This window comes from Mobula birostris, chromosome 3 (assembly GCF_030028105.1).
Source record: "Mobula birostris isolate sMobBir1 chromosome 3, sMobBir1.hap1, whole genome shotgun sequence".
NCBI classification, from domain to species: domain Eukaryota; kingdom Metazoa; phylum Chordata; class Chondrichthyes; order Myliobatiformes; family Myliobatidae; genus Mobula; species Mobula birostris.
Window position 1 is genome coordinate 188,163,430 of NC_092372.1, and position 27,474 is coordinate 188,190,903.

The window sequence follows — 27,474 nt, forward strand, 5'->3', positions numbered from 1 at the left end:
ACAGACGTAGAACACTGCAACACATAACAGGCCCTTTGGCCCATCTAGTCCATGCCAATCTATTTGTCTGCCTAGTCCCATGAACCTGCATACCCCTCCCATCCATGTACCTATCCAAATTTCTCATAAATGTTGACATTGAACTCACATCCATCACTCTTGTTGGCAGCTTGTTCCTCATTCTCAACAGCCCTCTGAGTGAAGAATTTCCCTCTCATGTTCTCCTTAAATATTTCACCTTTCAACCTTAACCCATGACCTCTATTTCTCGTCTCACCCAACCTCAAAGAAAATGCCTGCTAGCATTTGCCTTATCTATTCCCCTCAAAATTTTGTATACCTCTATGAAATCTCCCCTCAATCTTCTATGTTCTAGGGTATAAAGTCATAATCTATTCAACCTCTCCCTACAACTCAGGTTCTCAAATCCAGGTAGCATCCTTCTGTACATTATTTCAATCTTATTGACATCTCTCCTCTAGGTAGGTGACCAAAACTGCACATAATACTCCAAATTAGGCCTCACAAAACATTATACAAATGAAACATAACATCGCAACCTCTGTAGGCAAAACTTCAATTTATGAAGGCAAATGTGTCTAAAGCTTTTTTTACAACCCTACTTACCTGTAACACCGCTTTCAAGGAATTATGGATCTGTATTCCCAGATCTCTCTGTTTTATCTCTCAGTGCCCTACTCACCATGCAAATCCTCCCCAGGCTGGTTCTCCCAAAGTGCACATCCCACACTTGCCTGCTTTAAATTCCATTTGCCATTTTTCATCCTATTTTTCCAGCTGGGCCAGATCCTACTGCTAGCTTGGACAGTCATCCTCGCTGTTCACTACACCAGCTCCCCCCAATCTGGGTGTCATCCGCAAATTTGCTGATCTGGTTTTCCACATTATTATCCAGATCATTGCTGTAGATGACAAACAAAAACAGATCCAGCACCAATCCCTGTGGCACTCCACTAGTCCAGTCAGAAAGGCAGCCACTCCCAGATTTCTCCCATGGAGCCAATGTCTAATCCAATTTACGACCTCATCCTTAATGCAAAGTGACCGAAATTTCTTGAGCAACCTTCCACATGGGACCTTGTCAAATGCCTTGCTAAAGTCCATGTGCACAATATCCACTGCCTTGCCTTCATTAACTTTACAAAAAACGTATTTGAAAACCTTTACAATATTTGTTAGACACGACATACCAAGCACAAAATCATGTTGACTATCCTTAATCAGTCCCTGTCTATCCTAATTCTTATATGTTTGGTCCCTTAAAATATCTTCTAATAACTTACTAACTACTGATGTTAGCCTCACTGGCCTATAATTTCCTGGTTTATACTCAAAACCTTCCTTAAACAATGGAACAACATTAGCTACACTCCAATCTTCTGTCAACTCACCTGTGACTAAGGATGTTTTAAATGTGTGGGTTTTGCCTAAGTGCTACCCAAGTACCAGGTAGCTTAATTGGTCATTGTAAATTGTCCCGCCATTTGGTTAGGGTAAAATCATGATTGTGAGGTTGTTGGGGCAGCCTGGCTCAAAGTGCCAGAAGGGCCTGTGCCACGCTGTATTGCTAAATAAATCAATAACGAATGAATGAATATCCCATAAGGGCCAGGGGAACACCTTTTTGGGCTTTGGGGATTTATCCACCCTAATCTTCCTCAAGACAGTAAATATCTCCTCCTCTATAATTTGCAAACAGACCTCACTGCTGCTCTGTCTCACTTCTATAGACTCTGTGTTCGTCTCCTGAGTAAATACAGATGCAAAAAGTCTATTTAAGATCTTCACCCATCTCTTTTGTTTCTATGCATAGATGCCACTCTGATATGTCAGAGGACCAACTTTCCATTTGCTTTTCATATATCTGTCAAAACCATTAGGATTCTCCTTCACCTTGTCTGCTAGAGCAACCTCATGCTTTCTTTTAGCCCTCCTGATTTCCTTCTTAATTGTTCTCTTTTAATTTTTATACTCCTCAAGTACCTCATTTGCTTTTTTCTGCCTATAACTGTTATGCACCTCATTCTTTTTCTTAATGAGGGCCTCAATATTTCTCAAAAACCTAAACCTGTTATCCTAGCCTTTTATTCTGACAGGGACATATATACTCTGTGCTCTCAAAATTTCACTTTTGAAGGCCTCTCACTTACCAAGTACACCTTTGCCAGAAAACAATGTGTCCCAAGCCACACTTACCAGATCCTTTCTGGTACCATCAAAATTGTTTTTCTCCAATTGAGAATCTCAGTCTGAGGAGCAAACCTATCCTTTTTGAACTAATGGCTTTTTGATCACTCGATGCAAAGTGTTTCAATTGTGTATTTGATATTTCAGTAATATTTGTGTAATTGTGTGTATATATTGGTTCATTAAGCATTCAATACCCAAGATTGCTATTGATCTGTTGAAGCACAATGAGGTGTTTGAACTTTTTTTTTAAAAAGGCATCGAAGAATGGGGAAACAGAGCAGCAGATGTTCTTCGGAAGGGAAGACACAATAGAATTTTTTAAAGTATGGCAGAAAATGGAACAGTTCACAGGTTCATAAAGAATGAGTAGCAGGTGATAATAATCATTAAAACAAGCAGAAAAAGCGGGGTACATTGGAAAATTTGATGTGTTTGATTACACATAAGATAACTGGGATATGTATACTGAGCTAACTCAACAATATTTTTAAGCAAATGAAATAGCCAATGAAAAACAAATATGAATTTTGTTGAGTTGATTGGGCTTAAAGACATACAGTTTTCTTCAATGTTTAACTGCTCCAATTAGACCAACAGAAATTAGATATGCTGATATTGTCAAAATAATGCAGGAACATTTAAAACCAAAGCCATTGTTGATTGCAGAATGCTTTAAATTACATAAGTGCAATCAAAAATAAAAGAAGTCCATTTCAGAGTATGTGGCTGAATTGAAGAGATTGTCTGAGCATTTTCATTTGGTAATGTGCTTTATAATACACTAGACAATCACTTAATTTATGAAATCTTTAAAGTAAGTATTGAAAACTGCTGCTAACTGAAACATAAGTTCAAAAGAGCAGTTGAAAATGCTGTTTCAATGGAAACTGCAAAGGGAGATATAATTGAGTTGCAGTCAGGAATGAAAGTTAGTATGAATAAAATTGAAGTGTCTAAACAGTAACAAGCCTGCTGAAACAAGTTGTGCTGCTGTTGTTGCAGGGCTCACTTACACCAAACAAATGCAGGTTTAAAGGTGAAACTTGCAGAAATGCAACAAAGTACGTTGGGCAGACATAAACAAATGGACTGCACAGGGTAGGGAAAAAGATAAAATGTCAAATTGCTGTTTCAAAAAGAGCACTAGTCTGCATGCTGTTTATGAAAAATCATGATGAGAGTGATCTTGCCGATTAAAGCACTGAGGAAGACTGAAAACATCGAGATGGGTAAGGAGGGCAAGCAAGTGTTCAGTGCTGTCCACAAGACACTCACTCGCTGCTGATAGATAAGATGGCTGCATGTGGCGGTCTATCACTTGTTGCTCCTGAGTGATAGTCCTTACATTAGAGTGATCTCTCTCACCCTCTATGCTGCTGGCAGATGTGCCATAGCAAGATTTAATTGATGTGGATTGTAGATTTAGACTCTCAAGTTTATGATGTGTTCTAGTCTTGGTTGCTCTTTTTGTTACTACTTCTGGCGATTTTTGAATAAGGGTAGCCTACAGGTAATGGACTCAGCTGAACTGAAGTGAACTGTACTGAAATAAGCCTTTTGATTTTGCATTTTTATATTCTGTGTCTTCACTGTTTTTTGTTGCCATTTTATGTGATTTTTTTGCATAAGGAGGGGGCTTGATATTAGATGCTTTCCTTTGAGCGTGTTGGTTGCATAGTTCTTTGTTTTGTGACTGTCTGGGGAAGACAAATTTCAGGGTTATATATTGCATACATACTTCGATAATAAATGCACTTTGAATTTTGACCTTTGAACTGAAAGTGAATTGACAAAGGTACTGGATGATGACACAACTCTCCCCATCCCAGACATCATGAACCATTGACCAACAGGGGAGAAACAGGTGTTGGGGCCAACATCTGTGTCTCTGGTTGAAAAACATACTGGATCACAGAAGGGCCATGCTGCTCAGTGGAATCATGATCATGACAAAAGGAGTGGTCTGACTACAACAGTTGTTTTAGACAATATATCTGAGAAAACTTCTGATATGTTAATCAGACAGTTACTTGCAAAATGTGGTTTGCTTTTAAGATGGAAGGGAGCTTAAGGAGCTTCAGTAAAGTTGCAAGCATTTGGCTTTTGTGAGTATAAAGAACCAGAATCTATTCTGGTGCATTAAGGTTATTACATGTACTTCATGTGGAGACAAAATGCTGCCTGTAAAAATAGATGTGAAAACCAAAGCCCAGCTGTATGAATGGAAGGCCATAAAGAAAGGAGTTAATGGAGAGGCAACATACAATATAAGCAGAATTAAGCCATTCCATCATGACTGATTTATTATCCCTCTCAACTCCATTCTCCTGCCTTCTCCCCATACCATTTGAACAAGATAGGGAATGACAGAAACCTATGGTAATGACAGAAAACAGATGCTTAGCACTCCAACTTTTATGCAGTGGTGATGTGTAGTATTTAATTTGTAAGAAAATAAAATGTTAGTGGAAATCATGGACTTGTTAGAAAGACAGTGAAGCACACAATTACTATTGCAAGTCCTCTGTGTTTTAAAGCATTAATTTGTAAAGGATCCCAGAACAGGTTTAGGGTTGTCCAATGACCATCAGGGGACACTTAATCAAAAGCAGACTTTCACAGTCTCTCTGGAACTTACTTCAACAAGACTCAAGGGGGATCCTTTGGTGTGAGTCGTAGACCAGCTCTGGAAACCAGTTGTGGATAGATATAGGTCCCCAGTGACTAAATATGTACTATTCTTTGGGTCTTGCACATCATCACATCTACATTGTGGCATCCAACCGCTTTAACCCAACAACGTGCTGTCTTATTTGACCTAACATTCTCCACCCTCTCAACATGTGACCAAATTTTGTTCTCATATTAATAATTCAAAACTTCGCATTTAGTCAGGGTATGGTGTACGTTCTATTGTACTAGATGTAATGTGACATATTTAGTAGGCAATGCAATGATTTTCCCATGCAGTAAAAAGGTTGCTGTTGATTTGACGCATTCTTTTGAAACCTTCCAGACTGAGTGAACTGACTAGTAAGCACTTGCTTGCAATAAAAGGCTGTTCATTGTCATTATTCCAGTAAAGTGCTATTTATCAGTTCTTGGTGACACAGTGTCTTTGGTTGAGACAATGGTGTTCCTGGAATGGGTTCCAGATATTAGATTTTACATGATTCCAAGCTTCATGTGGGAAATCAAATGTCTCCATAACATCCTTAGCAATTTTTGGACAGTTTTCTTATCAACCTAATTCTTGCGGCTCTTTGTCTCATTTGACCTCCTTTTCACTTATCCCTTCCTGACCCAACCGATTAACTGGTGTTAATGTTGCTGAGGATCTACCCTGGGCCCAACATTATTGATGCAATAACAAAGAAGGCACAACAGCAGTTATATTTCATTAGGAGTTTGAGAATCTGCGTCATGTAAGGCATGAAAATGCCCGACGCAGGCCTCTCATGGGCTGAGTCAACATTCCCTGTCTCCCCTTGAGGAGACTTGGTATGTCACCAAAGACACTCGCAAATTTCTACAGATGTACTGTGGAGAGCATTTTAACTGGTTGCTTCACTGTCTGGTATGGAGAGACAACTGCACAGAGTTGGAAAAGCTACAGGGGTTACAAACTCACCAGCTCTATCATCTAGCCCCCCCAGCATTGAGGACATCTTCAAGTGGCAATGCCTCAAAAGGGCAGCACCTATCATCCAGGACTCCCATTACCTAGGACATGCTCTCTTCTCAATGCTACCATCAACGAGAAGGTACAAGAGCCTGAAGACTCTCAATGTTTCAAGAACAACTTCTACTCCTCCATCATCTGATTTCTTAATGGACAATGATTTGTTCGCTTTTTGCACGATTTATTTAGTTTAATTTATATGCATTTTTCTTATTGTAATTTATAGTTTTTTAATATATTATGTATTGCAGTGTACTGCTGCAAAACAACAAACTTCACTACAAATGCCAATGACGTTAAACCTGATTCTGGTTCTGAACTTCCTACATGTAGCACAAGTAGGCATCAGCCTGTTGCTCAATTGGAACCATCTCTCTTTTAACTTGGAGCTAACAGAGTGGTCTTTTTGCCCCCACGTGCTAATCCTCACTAGTACCTTTCTTCCTCTCAGCTGCCCGCTTGTTGTCATTCTGCACTATGATTCTGTACTGTGCTATCTGTCCGCACCTTAGCTTAACTTTCTGGAGTCTTGTATTATATAATCGCACAGCACAAAAACAGGCCCTAAAGTCCACCATGACCCCGTCAATCATCAAAAAACTATGCACATTGAACAAAGAATAGTAAAACACAGGAAGTGATCCTGTGGCCCACAATGTTCTGCAGAGCAATTAAATTAATAATCAGATGTCCAACTAAACTAATCCCTTCTGCCTACATAATGTCCATATCTTTACATTTGTGTGCATTGATGTGCCTGTTCAAGGGCCTCTTATATTTGCATCCAATACCACCCCAAGCAGCAATTTCCAGGCACACACCACTCTGTAAAAAGCTTGTCCTACACATCTCCTTTGAACTTACAGTCTCACATCAACATGTATAGCCACTTTTAGGGAAGATGTATACTAATCTTATTTGCCAGCTTTTGGTCCACAGTCATCTGTGCATTTGCATTCCAGCTCGACTAGAATTCAAGTGCATGCCTAGACTTTCTGTGCTCTGATAGATTTCAGGTGCATCAATATTGCATTTCATCTGTCAGTTAGGGTAATGCAGTTTGGCATGGACATTTATTTTGGAAGAAAATGAATTAAATGCTGTGACCTTTAAGGTTGCTAGTGATTTTGAGGTCTGCACAGGATTAATTTTTAAGCACACTTAATTTTGTTGGATGGAAGATTGTGAGTAATTCAAGTGTTTGGCTGTATGATGAAGGTTGAGTATGAAGGACAATGCAGCAACAGTGAGTTGGCTGATTAAGATTGGATTAAGACTGACCTCCATTTTTTTCTCTCTTTACCTTTAGAACAGATGGACACTAAATTGTCATTTTTGCAGGAGGTGTTCACCCTTTTATTTGTCATTTACTGGTTTATGGAGAATGGACATCACTGGCAAGTCACCATGGAATGAATAGAGTCAGAGAGTCAGAGAGTAATACAGCATGAAAACAGACCTTTCAACCCATCTTGTCCATGCCAACTATGGACCTTACCCATGCTATCCATTTGTCTATATCTCTCTAAGTCCCTCCTAACCAAGTAGTTTTCACAATGTCTTTAAGGGTCAACCACATTTCTGTGTTTGGATTCAGACAGAAGTTAAACTGTGTGAGAATGGCATACTTCCCTTTCTGGTCTACTATAGTGAGCCAGATGGAACTTTACAATAGTTAGGTAGTTTCAAGGTCCCATTATTGATAGCAGCTTCTTTATGAAGTCTTAAGGAAGGGTCTTGGCCTGAAACATCGACTGTTTGTTCATTTCCATGGATGCTGCCTGATCTGCTGAGTTCCTCCAGCATTTTGAGTGTGTAGCTTCTTTATTTTGTTTTGCATTTCTTTAATTGCTGCAAATTTATTTTCCCAATTGCCATAATCAGATTCAAACACGTTTTTAGATCAATAGACCAAGTCTTGACTGATTTACCCTCTGAGTTTCTATGTGTGTCACTGTAGCCTACTGATAGAAACTGGCGTTTCCCTCTGCCTACTGTCACATGGATTACTGCTGGCAGACCAGAATGGATTTTTTGGTAAATGAATAAAAAACAAAATTCCTTATTTTGTGATGATAAATGTTTGCCTGAATTTAAGTGATTCCGGTAATTTAATGTAACAGCTGGCAGAGCAAACAGCCCTCTTTCTCTTTGGCCCTCCTTACAGCAAGCTGAATCCTGTAAGGACTTGCAAACGCCTCACTAGGCAGCACTCTAATAATTCAATGAGGCATGATTTCCCGTGACTGAGTAAGATATTTAATTCTTACTTTCACGTTTGTGCCAGAGATGAGGTAAAATATTGCCATAAGCATTAGACCTTGCAGCTTCTGCTTTCTTCTAACACTGATCTCATGGCACTTCTGCTATGAACTGAACTCTCTTTCACTCTCCTGCCTGGCATCTGTGGCAGTTGTTAGACACCAGTTTGAATGTTAAAATATCATAATTCTGAAAAGTGTCCCAGGTGATTAAACACATTTTCAATTATGGTGGTGGGGTATATTTTAATGCAAGAAAATTGCACATTCATTAAAGAGTAAATTTTGGGGAATAAAGACTTTAAAATGTCCTAACTGCCTGTTGTTGAAGCAGGCTAAACCTATGCAACTGTGACTGGCAATTACTGTACGTCAGTACTTATGAAACCTTAGAGTTAAATTCAGAATGTGGATAATCAAAACTACAGGAAATCAGACATCTCTCTCTCTCTCTCTCTCTCTCTCCCTCTCCCTCTCCCTCTCCCTCTCCCTCTCCCTCTCCCTCTCCGTCTCAGTCTCACTCTCTGTCACTCTCTGTCACTCTCTGTCCCTAATCTCACAATGTGCACTGGGATACCAGACTTTTGGGCCGTTCCTGGAGCAGTAGTGCACACTCTTTCATGCTGTAGAGTTGTTAGTATAGATACATTTTTATACTCTTCTTGCAGAATTGCTGGAGATCTTGAGGGGAGGTTCCTTCGGTAATTTCCTAACGCCACAATAGAACAGCTAACTGAATTGAGAGTCGCTTCAAATTCAGTCCAAGGATGCTATGAATACGTCATCAATTCAGCCTTTTCCTTTCTCGATTTTATCTACCACAAACCTTCCTATCAATTTCTGAGTGCAGAAGCCCTGTTGGTTGAAAGCAAATGTTCTGACAATGAATGTGTCTCTGAGTTTATAGTGCATCAGGATGGCTAGAGCTCACAGTGTGAAAATGAGAAGAGGTACAGAGTCAGGGGGAGGATGACTATAAAATCAATGGGAATGATTGAACTGTCATCAGATTATCATGTTAATCAGCACAAGGGACAAAACTACTCTCTGAACTGGGTTTAAATCATAATAAACTATCACTACTATGTGATGTGTTTAGTCTTACCAACCAGGGATGGATTCTAGGTTGTTAGGTAGTTTCAGTTCTGAAGATTTTAATTTTTTGTAATATTTCTCTACATCATTTTCTAAAGAGTAACAATATTTGCCATTTAATTATCAAACTTGTGTTTTCTGTACTCAGGATTGTACACCTGTAGAAAATGCTTCAGGCTCTGAAACTGCTGAAAGTATCCACCAGACATGATGGTAATGGGGACAGAACAAACAAGGCACCCAGAATGTTTAACACCTGAGGGTTTGAGCTGTTAATTCTGCCTGCATTCACAATATTTGTCAAGGTTATAAGGAGCTCCTAAGCATTTGTCACTAATACTTCATGAAGGTCGAGTTGCTGTGCTGTAATCTTGATTAGTGGATATTAGATTAGTGAGGTTGTCCCAGAGATCTGCATGTGCCCACAGATCCAGTCCTACTGCTGGCTTCTGCTTTTACTTCCTCTCCATGTAATCTCTCAAGTAAAATGAGGTTTTCACTTTCTGTTCAGAAAAATAATATTAAACTGAATTTCTGCAGAGCTTTCGGATGGTATGAAGAAGGGAAGGGGTGAAGGGAATGGAGAAAAGAATGAAAATAGAATGAGAAAATTCCAATTGACAGGTTATCTTGATAGACATTCCAAATCATCAGAGATTAAACAAGAGTAATTGACAATTAGCCCATTCTGTATATGTCACATGGCGAAATCTAAACGCTCAGAATATGCTGTAAACATAATGCTGATTTCAATGGCAAACATACTTTGTAAGGTGTAAGTCATTCAGTAGCTCCTGCTGAAGAAGATGAACCTGATGATGTTGATTGCCCCAGGTTGTTAGATGATTGACCTGACTCTGCCAGTAGAGTTGAGGTGTACTTGCTCACCCTCAACCTCCACAGGAGCTTAAGACATTGCCACATTGATATCTCATTAAATCCATTGCAGAATATTGGGGCAGGTAACTAATAACACACGTACCTTCATACAGAGGAATTTATTACCCCATAATGTCAGGGAACCTGCCCAGTTCATGAAAAGAGAGTAACAGTTAGGTCTCATTTCTCCAGGTCATGCTGGTATCACTGTTTGGTACGGAGGGGCCACTGCACAGGAATAGAAAAATCTGCAGGGAGACGCAAGCTCAGCCAGCTCCATTAGCTAGCCTCCCCAGTATTAAAGGCACCTTCAAAAGGCCGAAAAAAAAGACATTCATTATTAAGGACTTCCTGTCTTTTTAATTCTACCATCTGAGAGGAGGTACAGGAGCCTGAAGATACACACTCAACATTTTAGGAACAACTTTTCTCCCCCCACCATCAGATTTCTGAACAATCAACCCATGAACACTATTTTTTCACTACTTATTCATTTAGTATTTTATATATATTTCTTATTGTAATTTCTAGTAATTTTATATTGCATTGCACTGCTGCTGCAAAACAACAAATTACGTGACATATGTCAGTGATATTTAGCCTGATTCTGATTTTAATTTTTATGTTGATACATCTTTAAAATTTTCTTCCCTCTCTTAGTCCAATCTTTCTTTCTTTCAGCTTAAAGTATTTGTTTTTATTGTGTATTACACTTGCTTTCTATCATTGCTTTGATTCTTTCTCAATCTTTGAGGTATCACAAATCAAGGAAATGGATAATAGATCCTTCAAAGTCCTTGCTGTGGTTTTATTGCATTTTCAGCATCTCACAGGACAATACATTTTTGAGCTGAATGGTGATGGAAATATTTTAATCAACAGAGTGAGGGTAATTCACCTGCAAAATGCACTCTTGGTCCATTACTCAGGAGGGGATGCACAACGATCAACATGCAACAGAGATACAAAGAACTTTACAGCAGAGAAGCAGACCATTTTGCCCAACTTGGGTCTGTGGTACAGTTTATTCACTGTGCGGGATTCCTGCCATGTTACACCATCTAATCGTCATTATTTACTATTTCATTTGTTCTCATGTAATTATCCATATTTCCCTTAAATATATTTGCAATGTTCGCATTAAATGTTCCGTGTAGTGCGGCATTCCTTTATCTAAAATCTTTCTGCATAACCTGAGTTTCTCTTGAATTTTTATGGGAATTTTTGATAACATTTTGGGGTAATTTGAATTTCTTGTGCTGCTAATAGGGCCCACAACTAGCACTGTTAACTGAGCTTATGCAAAATAATCGGAGTATTTTAGATACAAATAAGTTATATGCCAAAATAATAGCTTTTCATGTGTTTTTTGGATTTAGGATTTTATACTGTTTTAGGAATTTATACTGCTTCAGGATAGGTGTCTGGGTCCAATGACACCTATTAACTTAGACCTGCCATTCTCTCATTCTCAGATACGGCCTTCGATCTTGAATCCATACTTGTTCAAATTGGGTTCACTCTCTTTGATCCAAAAGCATCAGTGAGCATATTCTGTGATCTCTTACATACCAAATATTCAGATTTTGTTTGAAAGACTAGTTGCCATTTTTGCCGAAAACCCCATTTTCAGGTGTATTCACAACTCTACCTCAAGTTGCCAAACTTAAATCTAACAAACGACATTCCCTAATGTTACGGAAAAAGGCAATCTTTTTTCTTTATGCTGTCCAATCGCTCTGATTCATGGTAGCTTGGTTAAGTGGTTAATTATTGTCATGTGTGCCAAGGTAGAGTGAAAAAATAGTTTTGCATGCCAGCCATACAGATCATTTCATTACAATAATGTACTGCAGAAGGACAAGGAAAAAAACAATAATTGAATGCAGACTACATGCTACAGTTACAGGGCAAGTACAGTTCAGTCAGACAATAAGGTACAAGATTGTGAAGGCAAGAGTCCATCTTATCGTACTAGGGGCTGTTCAATTGTCTAATTAAACTAGGGACCATTTAATAGTCTTATAATAATGGGATAGAAGCTGTCCTTGAGCCTGGTGGTGATCTTCTGTTCAAAGGGAGGAAGAGAAGAAAGGATGTCCATGGTGGGTGGGGATTTATTGGGAATAATGAGGTAATAATGGACGGCAAAGAAATGCCAGATGAGCTTAAAATGTATTTTGGGTCAATCTTCACTGTGGGAGACACTGGCAGTATGCCAGCTATTCAAGAGTGTCAGTGGGCAGAAGTGAATGTGGTTGCTATTACTAAGGAGAAGGTGTTTGGAAGTGGAAAGGTCTGATGTCAACTGGACTACACCCCAGGTTTCTGAAAGAGGTGGGTGAAGAGATTGTGGAGGCACTTTTAATGATCTTTCAAGGATCACAAGATCCTGGAATGGTCCAGAAGATTGGAAAATTGTCAATGTTACTCTACTCTTTAAAAGGGAGGGAGACAGAAGAAAGGAAATTATAGGCCAGTTAGCATGGCTTCAGTGGTTGTGAAGAGTCCATTATTAAGGATGAGTTTTTGGGGTACTTGGAGGCATGTGATAAATTGGCTAGATTCAGCATTATTTCTTAATGGGAAAATCCTACCTGACAAACCTGTTGGAATTCTTTAAAGAAATAACAGGCAGGATAGACAAAGAAGAGTCAGTGGATATTGTTTACTTGGATTTTCAGAAGGCTTTTGACAATGTGCCCCACATGAGGCTGCTTGACAAAATCAGAGCCCATGGTATCACAGGGAAGATGCCAACATGGACAGAAGATTGGCTGACTGGCAGCAGACAAAAGGTGGGAATAAAGGAGGCCGTTTCTGGGGGCGAGTGATGTTCTGTAGCGATCGGTGTTAGGACCGCTTCTTTTCGCGTTATATGTCAATGATTTAGTTGAAGAAATTGATGGCTTTGTGGTGAAGTTTGTGGATGAAATGAAAATAGGTGGAGGGGTAGATAGTGTTGAGGAGCAAAGAGCAAAGTGTTGAGGAGTAAAGGGCTTTATAAGGTATTGGCCAACTGGACTTGGAGAATTGTGAGCAGTTTTGGCCCCCTTATCTTAAAAAAGTGTGCTAACTTCGGAGAGGGTGCAGAGGAGGTTCATTAGAATGATTCAGGGAATTAAAGCATTATTGTATGAGGAGCATTTGATGGCTCTCGGCCAGTACTTGCTGGAGTTTAGAAGAATGAGGCTGGATCTCATTGAAACCTATCAAATATTGAAAGGTGGAGATTGATCGGATGTGGAGAAAATGTTTCCTACAGTGGGGGAGTCTAAAACCAGAGGGCACAGCTTCAAAATAAAAGGACGTGCATTTAGAACAGAGATGAGGTATAATTTTTGTAGCTAGATAGTGGTCAATTTGTGGAATTCATTGCTACAGATGGGTATTTTGCCCAAGGGTAGAGGAAGTGTTGAGTTTACTTGGTTGTGATATATACATGGTTGGACAGGACAACCTGCTAGTGGTGTTCACTCTTAAGAATATGCTTGTGCTCAGCATCACTGATACGAACAGGAGTGCGCGCTCTGTCCCCCTTCCTGAACTCAAAGAGCAGATCTTTTGTTTTGCTGACATTGAGGTGACCATTTCTGTTGTTTTACTTATTTGCATTTGTAATTAAGTAAGTGATTTAATCTAGAATATGGAACTGTACAGTACAGAGGGACAAAGACAAAGTGGATGGCCTCAGTCTTTTTCCCAGGATGGAAGAGTCTAAGACATGAGGACATAGGTTTAAGGTGAAAAGGAAAAGATTGAAAGTAGATTTGCAGTGCAAGCTTTTCACATGGGGGTGGTGGGTAATTGGAACAAAACTTCAAAGAAGAGGTAAGTACATTACAATGCTTAGAAGACATGAGTGCAGGTCTATGGTTCGAATGGTTTAGAGTGATACTGGTCAAATGGTGATAGGCATCTGGTCAGCATGGTGATTTTGGCCAAAGGGGCTTTCTCCATGCTGTATAGCTCAATGTATCTGTGAATCTATGATCTATATTCTGTTGTATACTTTGACAGCCATCTTCACTATCCACACTTTGCCAATTTAGTATCATCTGCAAGCTTACAAATGAGTCCACATACATGTACTTTACAGTCATTGTAGCACTGATCCCTATGGAACACCACTGGTCACAGAATAGCATCCCTTCATCAATACCTTCTGTCTTGTATTGTCAAGCCAAATTTGTTTGCAACCCACCAAGTCTCATGTGTCTTTTTATTGAAAATTAACTTCAAGTATAATCTAACCAACTTTGATTGCCTTTTGGGTAAAGTGTCTCAACCACACCAAAACACAGAAACATTAACCCAAGGATGAAATGCTGAGGATTTATAGGGCATTGCTGAGTTCTCCCATAAGACCATAAGACAAAGGAGCAGAAGTCGGCCATTTGGCCCATCAAGTAAGCTCCACTATTTTATCATGAGCTGATCCATTCTCCCATCTAGTTCCACTCCCCCACCTTCTCACCATAACCTTTGATGCCCTGGCTACTCAGATACCAATCAATCTCTGCCTTAAATACACTCAATGACTTGGCCTCCACTGCTGCCCGTGGCAACAAATTCCACAGATTCACCACCCTCTGGCTAAAAAAATTTCTTCGCATTTCTGTTCTGAATGGGCGCCCTTCAATCCTTAAGTCGTGCCCTCTCGTACTAGACTCCCCCACCATGGGAAACAACTTTGCCACATCCACTCTGTCCATGCCTTTCAACATTCTAAATGTTTCTATGAGGTCCCCCCTCATTCTTCTAAACTCCAAGGAGTACAGTCCAAGAGCGGTCAAATGTTCCTTGTATGTTAACCCTCTCATTCCCGGAATCATTCTAGTGAATCTTCTCTGTACCCTCTCCAATGTCAGCGCATCCTTTCTTAAATAAGGAACCCAAAACTGCCCACAGTACTCCAAGTGAGGTCTTACCAGTGCCTTATAGAGCCTGAACATCACATCCCTGCTCCTATACTCTATTCCTCTAGAAATGAATGCCAACATTGCATTCACTTTCTTCACCACCGACTTAACCTGGCGGTTAACCTTAAGGGTATCCTGTATGAAGACTCCCAGGTCCCGTTGCATCTCAGAACTTTGAATTCTCTCCCCATTTAAATAATATTCTGCCCGTTTATTTCTACTACCAAGGTGCATAACCATACACTTTCCAACGTTGTATTTCATTTGCCACTTCTTTGCCCATTCTCCCAATCTCTCCAAGTCTCTCTGCAGACTTTCTGTTTCCTCAGCACGACCAGCCCCTCCACCTATCTTTGTATCATCAACAAACTTAGCCACAAAGCCAACTATTCCATAATCCAAATCGTTGATGTACAATGTAGAAAGAAGCAGCCCCAACACGGACCCCTGTGGAACACCACTGGTAACCGGCAGCCAACCAGATTGGGATCCCTTTATTCCCACTTTCTGTTTCCTACCAATCAGCCAACGCTCTATCCACGTATGTAACTTTCCTGTATTTCTATGGGCTCTTATCTTGTTTAGCAACCTCATGTGCGGCATCTTTTCAAAGGCCTTCTGAAAATCCAAATACACAATATACATTGCATCTCCCTTGTCTTGCCTACTTGTAATTTCCTCGAAAAATTGCAATAGGTTTGTCAGGCAGGATTTTCCTTTAAGGAAACCATGCTGAGTTCTGCCTATCTTGTCATATGCCTCCAGGTACTCCGTAACCTCATCCTTGACAATCGATTCCAATAACTTCCCAACCACCGATGTCAAGCTAACAGGTCTATAATTTCCTTTTTGCTTCCCTGCCCCCTTCTTAAATAGCGGAGCGACATTTGCAATCTTCCAGTCCTCCGGAACCATGCCAGAATCTATCGACTTTTGAAAGATCATTGCTAATGTCTCCGCAATCTCCACAGCTACTTCCTTCAGAAGACGAGGGTGCATTCCATCTGGTCACCCTTGAGTGTCCGGTATACTGCTGATGTCTTCCTCACTGAAGATTGATGCAAAATACTCGTTCAGTTTCTCTGCCATCTCCTTATCTACCATTACAATTTCTCCAGCATCATTTTCCATCAGTCCTATATCTACTCTCACCCGTCTTTTACTCTTTATATACTTGAAAAAGTTTTTAGTATCCTCTTTGATATTATTTGCATAGTTCCTTTCATAGTTCATCTTTTCCCTCTTAATGACCTTCTTTGTTTCCTTTTGTAAGCTTTTAAAAACTTCCCAATCCTCTGTCTTCCCACTAATTTTTGCTTCCTTGTATGCCCTCTCCTTTGCTTTAACGTTGGCTTTGACTTCTCCTGTCAGCCACGGTTGCATCCTTTTCCCATTCGAAAATTTCTTCTTTGTTGGAAGCAGTTTTGTGAGCAGTTTTGGGCCCCTTATTTAAGAAATGAGGTGCTGACATTGGAGAGGGTTCAGAGGAAGTTCACAAGAATAATTCTGGAAATGAAAAGCTTATCGTATGGGGAGTGATTGATGGCTCATTGGAACTTAGAAGAATGAGGGGGGATTTCATTGAAACCTATTGAATGTTGAAGAGCCTAGATAAAGTGGATGTGGAAAGGATATTTCCTATGTTGATGGAATCTAGGACCAGAGGGCGCAGCCTCAGAATAGAGCGACGTCATTTAGAAGAGAGGTGAAGAGGAATTTCTTTAGCTAGGGGGCGGTGAATATGTGGACTTCATTGCTACGGGTGTTGGGCACGTGGCCAAGTAGTTAAGGCGTCGGTCTAGAGATCTGAAGGTTGCTAGTTCGAGCCTCAGCTGAGGCAGTGTGTTTTGTCCTTGAGCAAGGCACTTGACTGCACATTGCTCTGCGACGACACCGGTGCCAAGCTGTATCGGCCCTAGTGCCCTTCCCTTGGACAACATCGGTGGCGTGGAGAGGGGAGACTTGCAGCATGGGCAACTGCTAGTCTTCCATACAACCTTGCCCCGGCCTGCGCCCTGGAAACCTTCCAAGGCACAAATCCATGGTCTCATGAGACTAACAGATGCTTATAGGTGGCTATAGAGGCCAAGTCATTGAGTGTATTTAAGGTGGAGGTTGACAGGTTCTTGATTAGTCAAGGTGTGAAAGATTACACGGAGAAGGCAGGAGAATGAGTTTGAGAAAGAAATAGATTAGCCATGATGAAATAGCAGACTAGACTCGATGAGCTGAATGGCTTAATTCTGTTCCTATGGCTTATGGTCTTATGGTCTTAATGGCGCAGATCTTGATTTTTTTTACCAGCTTCTCTACATCTGCCTTCTCAAATTGCAACATCATTTTCAAGACTATTATTAAGTCACACTCACTCTGTCATATATGCATTGAAAACTTCCTGCCTGCATGTTGATTGGAGGGCAGTGTAAGGATCCATCATTTAAAGACAATGAATTTCAAAGCCCTTTGGAACACTCCTTCTCTTTGCTTCCCTGATGTAGTACACCTGGCCAAAGAGAAAGAGTGTTCCAAAGGGCTTTGAAATTCATTGTCTTTAAATGACCTGGCTATATATTTATATAGCCAGGAATGTGTGAGTTTTTTCTGGGTCCTCCAGTTTCCTTACACAATCCAAAGATGTACCAAATAGGTGAATTGTTCATTGCAAATTGTCCTGTGATTTAGATGGGGTTAAATTGGGGTTGCTGGGTGGTGCAGCTTGAAGTGCCACGCTATAGCTCTAAATAAGTAAATAACTCACACCACATGGTGAATACCTCCTGGTTTTAACCTTTCTCCTGATAGAACTCGCCTAGTTTTCTCTGAAGTCCTGCCTTGAAGCTTTTTACACTAATCTTAAAGAGGCAAGGCTACCATTAATGTGGCTATGTCTAACAGTGATGCAGATAGTAAATCTGCTGCCCCTCATCTCCAATGACCTGGGTTCAATCTGACCTCCAGTGCTGCCTGTGTGGAATTTGCACATTATCCCTGTGACTGCTTGGTTTCCCATTAGGGGCTCCATTTTCCCTCAACGCCCTGAAGATGTGTAGGTTAGTAGGTCAACTGGCCACTCTAAATTATCCCCAGTATGTTGGCGAGTGGTAGAGTTTTGGGGAGCTGATAAACACGTGAGAAGAATGAATGTGAAAAAAAGATGTAGGATTAGTAATAATCAGTGCATGATGGCTGGTGCAGTCTCTGTAGACCCAACGATCTTGCTGTGCTGTACCATTCTGTGACTAAGGGAAAAATACAAGCTGAATTACAACTGCAAAATTAAATTATTTATTATTTGCACTAATTACTTTCAAAATACTTAGTAAGGAATAATTACAGTAATTTACACCAAAATTATGTTGTGCTGGGATCACAAAGATGGACTGAAATGTGGCTGAGCCATGACCTTCAAACCATTGACCCAGATATTACACACTACTGGAGTGTGGCATCCAGTGGTGTAAGGTGTTAGTTGAACTTATGCTTTTAATTACCAGTGCTACCTTTCTCTAACCAATTTTAATTTTCACTTTCATTCAATTTCCTGAAGCCCACAGGGACGTTGATGAGGCACCATTCTCGCAAAGCTCATACTGGAGCTGCACAAATAATCCAGCAATTTGTAACTAAGAGGCTGTAGCTTCCTTACTATAAATTGATAGATAATAGCATGCAGGCATTAAACATACTGTTACCTTCCCAGCAAACTGAAGGCCATCGAAATCGGTGTAGCATTGCTGCAAGTCTCTGGAGTTTGCTCCATTTCAACCACTGACCTTTCCAAATTAATAGAATAATTGACCTCCAGTCAACATGTAGGGAGGAAATGTTCAAAAAGGTATAATTAGTGTGCTGATTTTATAATGTATTGCCTGATAGAACTGTCCACTGCTGAGAAAATTGCAATTTATGACCATCATTTGGAGGTTAAGCATAATTAGAGTTAAATATCAGTTTGTAATCGGAAAAAATTAAAACGCTTAAAAAAACAAACACTTCAACTCAGTAATATCACCAGCGTGTATTTTGCAGCAAATGATTTTAAAATTGTTTTATCCATCTAGTATTGAGACTTTTTGCATAACTTATATAGCATTACCATTTCATTTAGTCATGAAATAAATTTGTAAGTGATTTACTCGTGTTTGTGATTTATTCTGATATTATAAATATATAATAGTTAAATATAATAAATAGTTGGCTTTTCTGTTATAAGACCATAAGACATAGGAGCAGAATTAGGCCATTCAGCCCATTGAATCTTCTCTGCCATTCCATCATTGCTGATCCCGGATCCCACTCAACTCCATGCACCTGCCTTCTCGCCACATCCTTTGATGCCCTGACCTATCAGGAAATGATGAACTTCCTGTCTTAAATGTATGCACAGACTTGGCCTCCACCACAGTCTGTGTCAGAGCATTCCACAGACTTACTGCTCTCTGGCTAAAAAAATTCCTCCTTACCCCTTTTCTGAAAGGTCTCCCCTCATTGTTGAGGTTGTGCCCTCAAGTTCAGGATACCCCCACCAGGGACACTAGAATTGTGTTTTCAAAGTGAAGCTGGAAACGAGGTCGAAAAGCTTGTCAGGTAACTCCTAGCGACCACTCCACAGGCAGCATTAAACAGAAGGTGGGAGGTGGACTTCCCCTTCAAATTGCATGCTGGTAGTAATGAAGCCAATGGAAAGTCTAAACCAATTCCATATTTAAATCTGTAAAGGTCTCCTCTGGGGTTCAGTACTGCAGTAAGCAATGTATATTGTTGATCTGTTCATTTTGCATTGCTGTAAACTAGTTGATCACATGGGGAACTAGTTCTAAAAGCTTTGTCCCTCTCTCCACAGATACAGCCTGAGCCCTTGAATATTAGATTATATTAGATTAATGTTAGAATATTTGAATATTTGCAATGTTTTAATGTTTTTGACTTCCCCTTTCTAGGAACATAATGATGCCTTTGATAATTAAGTTGTCTTTCGTGAGCCATTGACTCTAGATTTACCATTGGCAGATTGAACAAAGATTTACCAAAGTAATATACACAAAATGCTGGAGGAACTCAGTGGGTCCAGCTGCATCTATGGAAATCAATAAACAGTCAATGTTTCAGGCCGAGACCTTTCTTCAGGATTCACCTGAAGAAGATTTATCAAACTGCTTTTGCAGAGCATGCCCCTTGACATGTTGTTGGGATAGTTTTATAAAAGGTGACAATGGTGAAGGTATACTCATATGTATGTTAGGAATGTTTGGCACTGGCAGGCAGATGGCTGAGATTTGAATTAGTACATGTATATTCAAAGTACATTTATTATCAAAGTATGTATACCATATACAACCAGTCTGTTAAATCAGCTAAACATCAGTTTGTTTTTCACTCTTGGGCTTGAGCCTGCCTATTCAATCTACCCCAAAGTTTCAATTTTGCCCCAAGTCTATCCAGTAATGGCTGCTGTGGCTGTACCTGCATTCTTGAGAGTCCTTCAAAAATACCAGGTGTGCTGGCTCTATAACCTTATAACAAAATTAGTTTGACCTTTTCTTCTGGAGGTAGTAACATTAATAATTAATTAATAGGCATCCGTTAGTCTTGTGAGACCATGGATTTGAGCCTTGGAAGGTTTCCAGAGTGCAGGTTGTGTGGAAGACCGGCAGTTGCCCATGCTGCAAGTCTCCCCTCTCCATGCTACCGGTGTTGTCCAAGGGAAGGGCATTAGGGCCCATACTGCTTGGCACCGGTGTCATCGCAGAGCAATGTGTGGTAAAGTGCCTTGCTCAAGGACACAACTGCCTCGGCCAAGGCTCGAACTGGCGACCTTCAGATTACTAGACGAACACCTTAGCCACTTGGCCATGCGCCAACACCGGTAGTAACAATTATGTTTTATAACTCTGAAACAGAAAACTAATCAAAAGAAAAACACGGAGGCAGGAGAAACATGTCTTAGCTTTACTTTACTTTTAGTGAGGCATGATGTGATGTATCCTATTCACGCACATTTACATATAACTCACAATGCATTATGTAAACAATAATCAATGCTTAACCAAACAATATATTTACAATATTACTCAAATGTCACTGAAATATTACTCAACATTAATGTGATAGTGCAAATGGAACACTGTACCCTTCATGATTTTGGGACCCTATTGTGCTAAAACTCTCAGATGGAAACCCTGAAATTATGAGCCTTTCTGATTCTCCTTTGCTGCCCCATGGTGATACTTATTGGAAAAGAACATCATGTGAGTAAGAGGTGCATTTCTTTCATTGAAGGTGACTCCAGATATTCCATGCTGTTGAAATCTGGTAGTGTAAACTTATCCTGAAGCAATTGCCCTCCAGAGCTCGCGCCATCCCTAGTGGTGGCCAAAATGAGTTCATAGAATGATTTGGTGTTTTCTGATTCACTGATTCCAGAAGTTCCTTCTTTGCATAACTTAAGTCTCCTGGGAAATGACATAGCAAAGTAGGAAATGTGAAGGTGAGATCTTGAAGCACTTTACAGTGAAAGGGCCTGGAGATGAAAAATACCTTGATTTATCTCACCCACCTGCGTGAGGCCATTGTTTTCTTTTGCTGAGCTGTGCGCCAGTTCTCAGAAAGTTGGATGTCACACTGACAATTTCAAAGGCCTCTAGGCTGTACTGCTTGCATGAAAGTCTAGGGTGAAAAGCTTACTTAAAGCTTACCACGTTAGTTGTGTTCAGCATTGATGTAGTGCTAATATTTATTATAGTTTTAAACTGTTAAACAAAGTATATATTTCTTTATTAAAAGTGATTGTAGATTTGAGTAACTTTGCAGCTCCTTAAGATTTAACACACATTAATTTACATAGCAAAATAAATAGAGCTGGAAACAGATTTATTTGCCCATAACAAACAAGAGAAAATCTGCAGATGCTGGAAATCCAAGCAACACACACACAATGCTGGGTGAAATCAGTGGGCCAGGCAGCATCTATGGAAAAGAGTCAACAGTCAATGTTTCAGGCCCAAACTCGTCATCTGGGCTTTATCGACCCAAAACGTCGACTGTTTACTATTTTCCTTAGATGCTGCTTGACCTGCTGAGTTCACCCAGTATTCTGTCTGTGTTATTTGCCCATGATCCTTCTTTACTAAATAATGTTACAAATAGTTTTAGTCCTATTATTTGGATGCTGTTGGGCACGTCGGTAGATGGCTTGAAATCATTACCTCTATAAAGACTGACTCATGACCTTGAGAACAGTTACAACAACAAATCAGCGCAGAATGCCAAAAGAATAACGTGTGAAGGACAAATGCTAAATATCAAATGCTATGTCCTTTTGGAGATTTTGGAAGGAGACCTAAATGCATCAATTAAGACCAATAAGCAAAATTACTTTTGACATGGTAAATATTGTTCTTATGCTTGCTGTACAGCTACACCATCAGTAGTATGATTTCACTTTTAGATCACTTACACATTTATTCAAAGTATACAAAGTACATTTATTATCAAAGAATGTATATACAACCTTGAGATTTGTTTGCTCACAGGCAGTCGCAAAGCAGGGAACCCAAAAGAACCCAATGAAAAAGAAAAAACATATTTAGTTCACAATTAGGGAGTTCAGCTGATGATGGAGAACCACCTGCCAGAAAATGGCAGCTAATTTTCTCATAGTGAGCTCTTACAAGCAACAGTATAACACTGCCAGGTCATTTGACTGAGTGATACTGACTGGGGCAAAATATTGGGCAGAACCTGGGTAAGTTCACGATTGCTTTTCAAAATAGTGTCTGGGATCTTTCATATTTACACAAAACATCTTGTGTTCCTCTATGAAAATGAAAGATGACATCTCTGGCAGTGCAACACTGCTTCAGAGTCAGACCGGGTACTAGCCTGGATTTCTTTTTCTCACATCTCTGCAGTAGAAATTCAGCACACAGTATTCTGACTTTGTGTCCAATTGTTCCCAAGTTATCAGGCTGATAGAGTTTCAGTAGGTACCATGGCCACAAAAAGTTCATGTACTTTTCCAGTGAAAAAAAATCAAAATCAGTCAAAGTAAGCCATGAGAGAAAACAAATGAACCTCTCTTGAGCTTGATATTAGCTGGGATCCAAAATGACACATGCATTTGAACTTGGGTTAATCAATAAGCAGTTTACAATATTTACTTGTGACAGAGTAGGAGGTCATTTTGCCCTAGTGAATCTGAGCTGCTCCCACTAACTCTCCCATAATTCTACCATTCATTGACCTACAGAAAATTTTTAGAATTTTCCATTTTTTTTGAAAATAATATTCTTAAGTACAAATAGTAAAATAACAGATTGCTTTATCATGGAATTGAATGGGTAGTTAAATTCTTCTTATAACTTGCTTTCCATCCATGATTGATCAAACTCTGAATGCCACTGGTTGAAAGACTGGCAGGACTGGCAACTCAATATCCTGGGATATAAAGTTTTCAGGTGAGACAGAGGGTGGCATCGCACAGTTAGTCAACTGGCAGAACCTATATCTAGGAGACATTGGAGTGTGCATAGCGAGAGATAAATCTCAAAAGAAGTAAGCGGGGCAGTTGGGACATTCTGCGCACCATACCTCACCAGGAAACACTTTGGAGTATGCATAATTAGGCACTTGGCAAGGTCCAATAAAAAGAAGTTCGGCTTAAGCAGAGCAGTAATTATGGGAGTGGCCATTGTGTGCGTGCACCAGTGTTAGGGTGGGGAATTCAGGCTTTGGCTCATCAAGGCTTTCTCATTGCACAGTTAGAGCAGTGGGGATGTCAGGAAGGATAGTAGAATGCTTCTCTTGTGGGATGTGGGTAGGTGGGAGACCTCAGTGTCCCTGATGACTACATATGCAAGAAGTGTATCCAGCTGCAGTTTCTTACAAACTGTTTTAAGGAATTGGAACTGGAGCCGGATGAGCTCCAGATCATTCAGGAGGCTGAGGAGTTGATTGACAGGACATCCAAAGATGTAGTAACACTCAAGGTACAGGACACAGATAACTGAGTGACAACCAGGAGGTTTCAATGGGATATGCAGTCAGTGCAGACCACCAGTGTGGCCATTTCCCTCAACAACTTTGGATATTGTTGTTGAGGTGGGATGACCTAGCAGAGGAAAGACACAGCGGTTAGGTCTCTGCCTCTGAGCCTAGCTCATAAGGGAATGGGGGAGAAGTGGCAAGTTATAATGACAGAAGATTCACTGGGGCTTAGGGCATGAACTAGCATGTAGAATTATGACATTGTAACCATTAGTGAGACTTGGTTGCAGGAGATGCAGAATTGGCAGTTCCATGTTCCGGGGTTCTGTTGTTTTAGATGTGAATGAACGGGAGGGATGAAAGGGGAAGCAGTGGCATTACTCGACAGGAAAAATGTCACAAGCAGTGCTCAGACAGGACGGACTGGAGAGCTCATCTACTGAGGCTATAGGGGTAGGGGTAGCACTGAGGAATAGGAAAGCTATGACCACGTTAATGGGATTATTTTATAGACCACCCAACAGTCAGAGGGATTTAGAGAAGCAAATTTGTAGAGAGATCACAGACCTTAGCAAGAAGCATAAGGTTGTGAAAGTAGGTGATTCTAACTTTCCACGTATTGACTGGAAACATACTGTAAAAGAGCTGGATGGGAAAGTTTGTTAAGTGTGTTCCGGAGAGTTTCCTTGATGAGTACGTAGAAGACCCAACTAGAGAGAGTGTGATACTTGATGTCCTGTTAGGGAATGAGACAGGGAGTGACAGGCGTTTGTGTAGGGGAACAATTTGAATCTAGTGGTCATAATGCCATTATTTTCAATATGATTATGGAGAAGGATATGTCTGGTCCTCAGGTTGGGATTGTAAATTGGAGAAAGGCCAATTTGGATGGTATCAGAAAGGATTTGGCAAAGGTAGATTGGTACAGTTTTTTTCAGGCAAAGTTGTGTTTGGTAAGTGGGAAGCCTTCAAATGTAAAAAGTGGACATGGAGTCTATGGAAGTGAGAGAAAACAGCAGTGAAGTTATGGGCCGTATACACATTCCAGATGAGGATGTGTTTGCTGTCATAAGGCAAGTTACAGTGAATAAATCATCAAGGCCTGACAAGGTGTTCCCTTGGACCTTGAGGGAGGCTACTTCAGAAATTGGAGGGGCCCTAATAGAGATATTTAAATCATCCTTAGCAACAGGAAAGGTGTCAGAGGATTGGAGCATAGATAATGGTATGTTATTTGAGAAAGGACCCAAGAATAAGCCAGGACATTATCTGCTGGTGAACCCGACATCAGTCATGGGTAAATTATTGGAAGGTATTCTAAGGAACTGGATATATAAGTATTTGGATAGACATAATTTTAAGGTATCCATCAGTTTCGCGAGACCATGGATCTGCGCCTGGAAAGTCTTCATACTCCAGGGCGCAGGCCTGGGCAAGATTGTATGGAAGACCAGCAGTTGCCCATGCTGCAAGTCTCCCCTCTCCATGCTACTGATGTTGTCCAAGGGAAGGGCATTAGGACCCATACAGCTTGGCACCAGTGTCATCGCAGAGCAATGTGTGATTAGGTGCCTTGCTCAAAGACACAACACGTTGCCTCGGCTGGGGCTCGAACTCACGACCTTCAGATCGCTAGTCGAATGCCTTAACCACTTGGCCACGTGGATAGACAGAGATATTAGGAATAGTAGGTCACATATAACTAATTTTATATTTGAGGAAGTTACCAAGAAAATTGATTAAGGCAAGGCAATAAATGCTGTTTGCATGGACTTTAGCAAGGCCCTTGACAAGGACCTGCATGGGAGGTTGGTCTAGAAAGTTCAGCCATTTGGCATTCAGGATGAGGATTAGACATTGGCTTTGTGGGAGAAGCCAGGGAGTAGGAGACATGGTGTTCCAAAGGATTCAGTGCTGGGTGCACTGTTACTTGTCATCTTTAACATTGATCTGGATGATAATTTAATAAACTTGATCAGCAAGTTTGTGGATGACACCAAGTTTTGAAATGTAGTGGACAGTGAGGAAGGCTATTTGAGCTTACAGTTGGATGTGGACCAGCTGGAAAAATGAGCTGAAAAATGGCTGATGGATTTTAATACAGAGAAATGTGAGCTGTGAGGTGTTATACTTTGGAGAACAAACCACAGTAGGACTTACACAGTTAGTGTAGGGCACTGAGGTGTGCGGTAGAACAGAGACAATACAGATTCATAATTCCTTGAATTTGTAAAGAGATCTTTTGACACAGTGGCCTTCATAAATCAAAGTATTGAGTACAGGAGTTGGGATGTTATGATGAAATTGTATAAAGGTTGGTGAGGGCCAATTTGGAGTAATATGAGCAGTTCTGGTCACCTGCCTCCAGGAAAGATATCAATAAAATTGAAAATGTGGAGTGAAAATTTACAAGGATGTTGCCAGAACTTGAGGGCCTAAGTTTTAGAGAAAGTTGAGTAAGTTAGAACTTTATTCCCAGTGCGTAGGAGAATGAGGGGGAGATTTGATTGAGGCATACAAAATTATGAGGGGTATAGATAAGGTAAATTTAAGCAGGCTTTTTCCATTGAAATTGTGTGGGACTAGAACAAGAGGTCATGAAATAAGGGAGAAAGGTGAATTGTTTAAGGGGGACATGATGGAGAAATTCTTCAGTCAGAGGATGGTGAGAGTGTGGAAGGAGCTGGGAACAGAAGTGGTTGACTCAGGTTTGATTTCAATATTTAAGAGGAATTTTGATATGTACATGGAAGGAAGGCCTAAGGATGGTTATGGTCTGGGTGCAAGTCGATGGAATTAGGCAGATTAATAGCTCAGCATTGTCTAGATGGGCCGAAGGACCTATTTCTGTGCTATAGTGCTGTATGACTCTCTATAACTCTAGTCACTACAGTTTAGCAACACTATGACTACTTTGACCACCGGGCACAAAGATTGACCTCTTTTATTCCATTCTTATTGTGATTGCTTGTAAAAAATTGTGTATAATATATGATCAATTTATGTTTTTCTCATGGATGGTTGTAATATCATGTTATGTTCCTGTTGTGCTGAAGCAAGTAGGTTTTCACTGCACCTGGGCATATATATATATATTTGTGCATTTGGCAATAAACTTAACTTTGAATTTGACTTTAAAAATATGTTACTTTAATGACAGGAGCGGGTTCCTCAAACAAGGTCAAATGGGTGGAGATAGGAACAAAAACAACAATGTCACTTTGTATTACATTCTTTCCAAATGTCAACAAGAGTAAATAGTAGAGACATGTAATAAAAGTACTAGGGATTTCAATATGGTGAATATTAACAGGGTGGCCTTAGCTTTAAAGCCTTAGACTGTGGTGGAATTTTTAAGGTATGACCAGGAAACCTTTATGAAACAGTGTATGTTTATGAAATACCAATGAGGAAAAGAGTATTTCTGGAAATTATCTTG

General features: G+C 40.2%; 1 protein-coding gene across 1 annotated transcript in view; it reads left to right on the forward strand.

The window, feature by feature from the left end:
- gpr158a (G protein-coupled receptor 158a) overlaps positions 1-27,474 on the forward strand; it is a 597,333-nt gene that overhangs the window by 239,225 nt on the left and 330,634 nt on the right. The gene's annotated exons all lie outside the window — the stretch shown is intronic.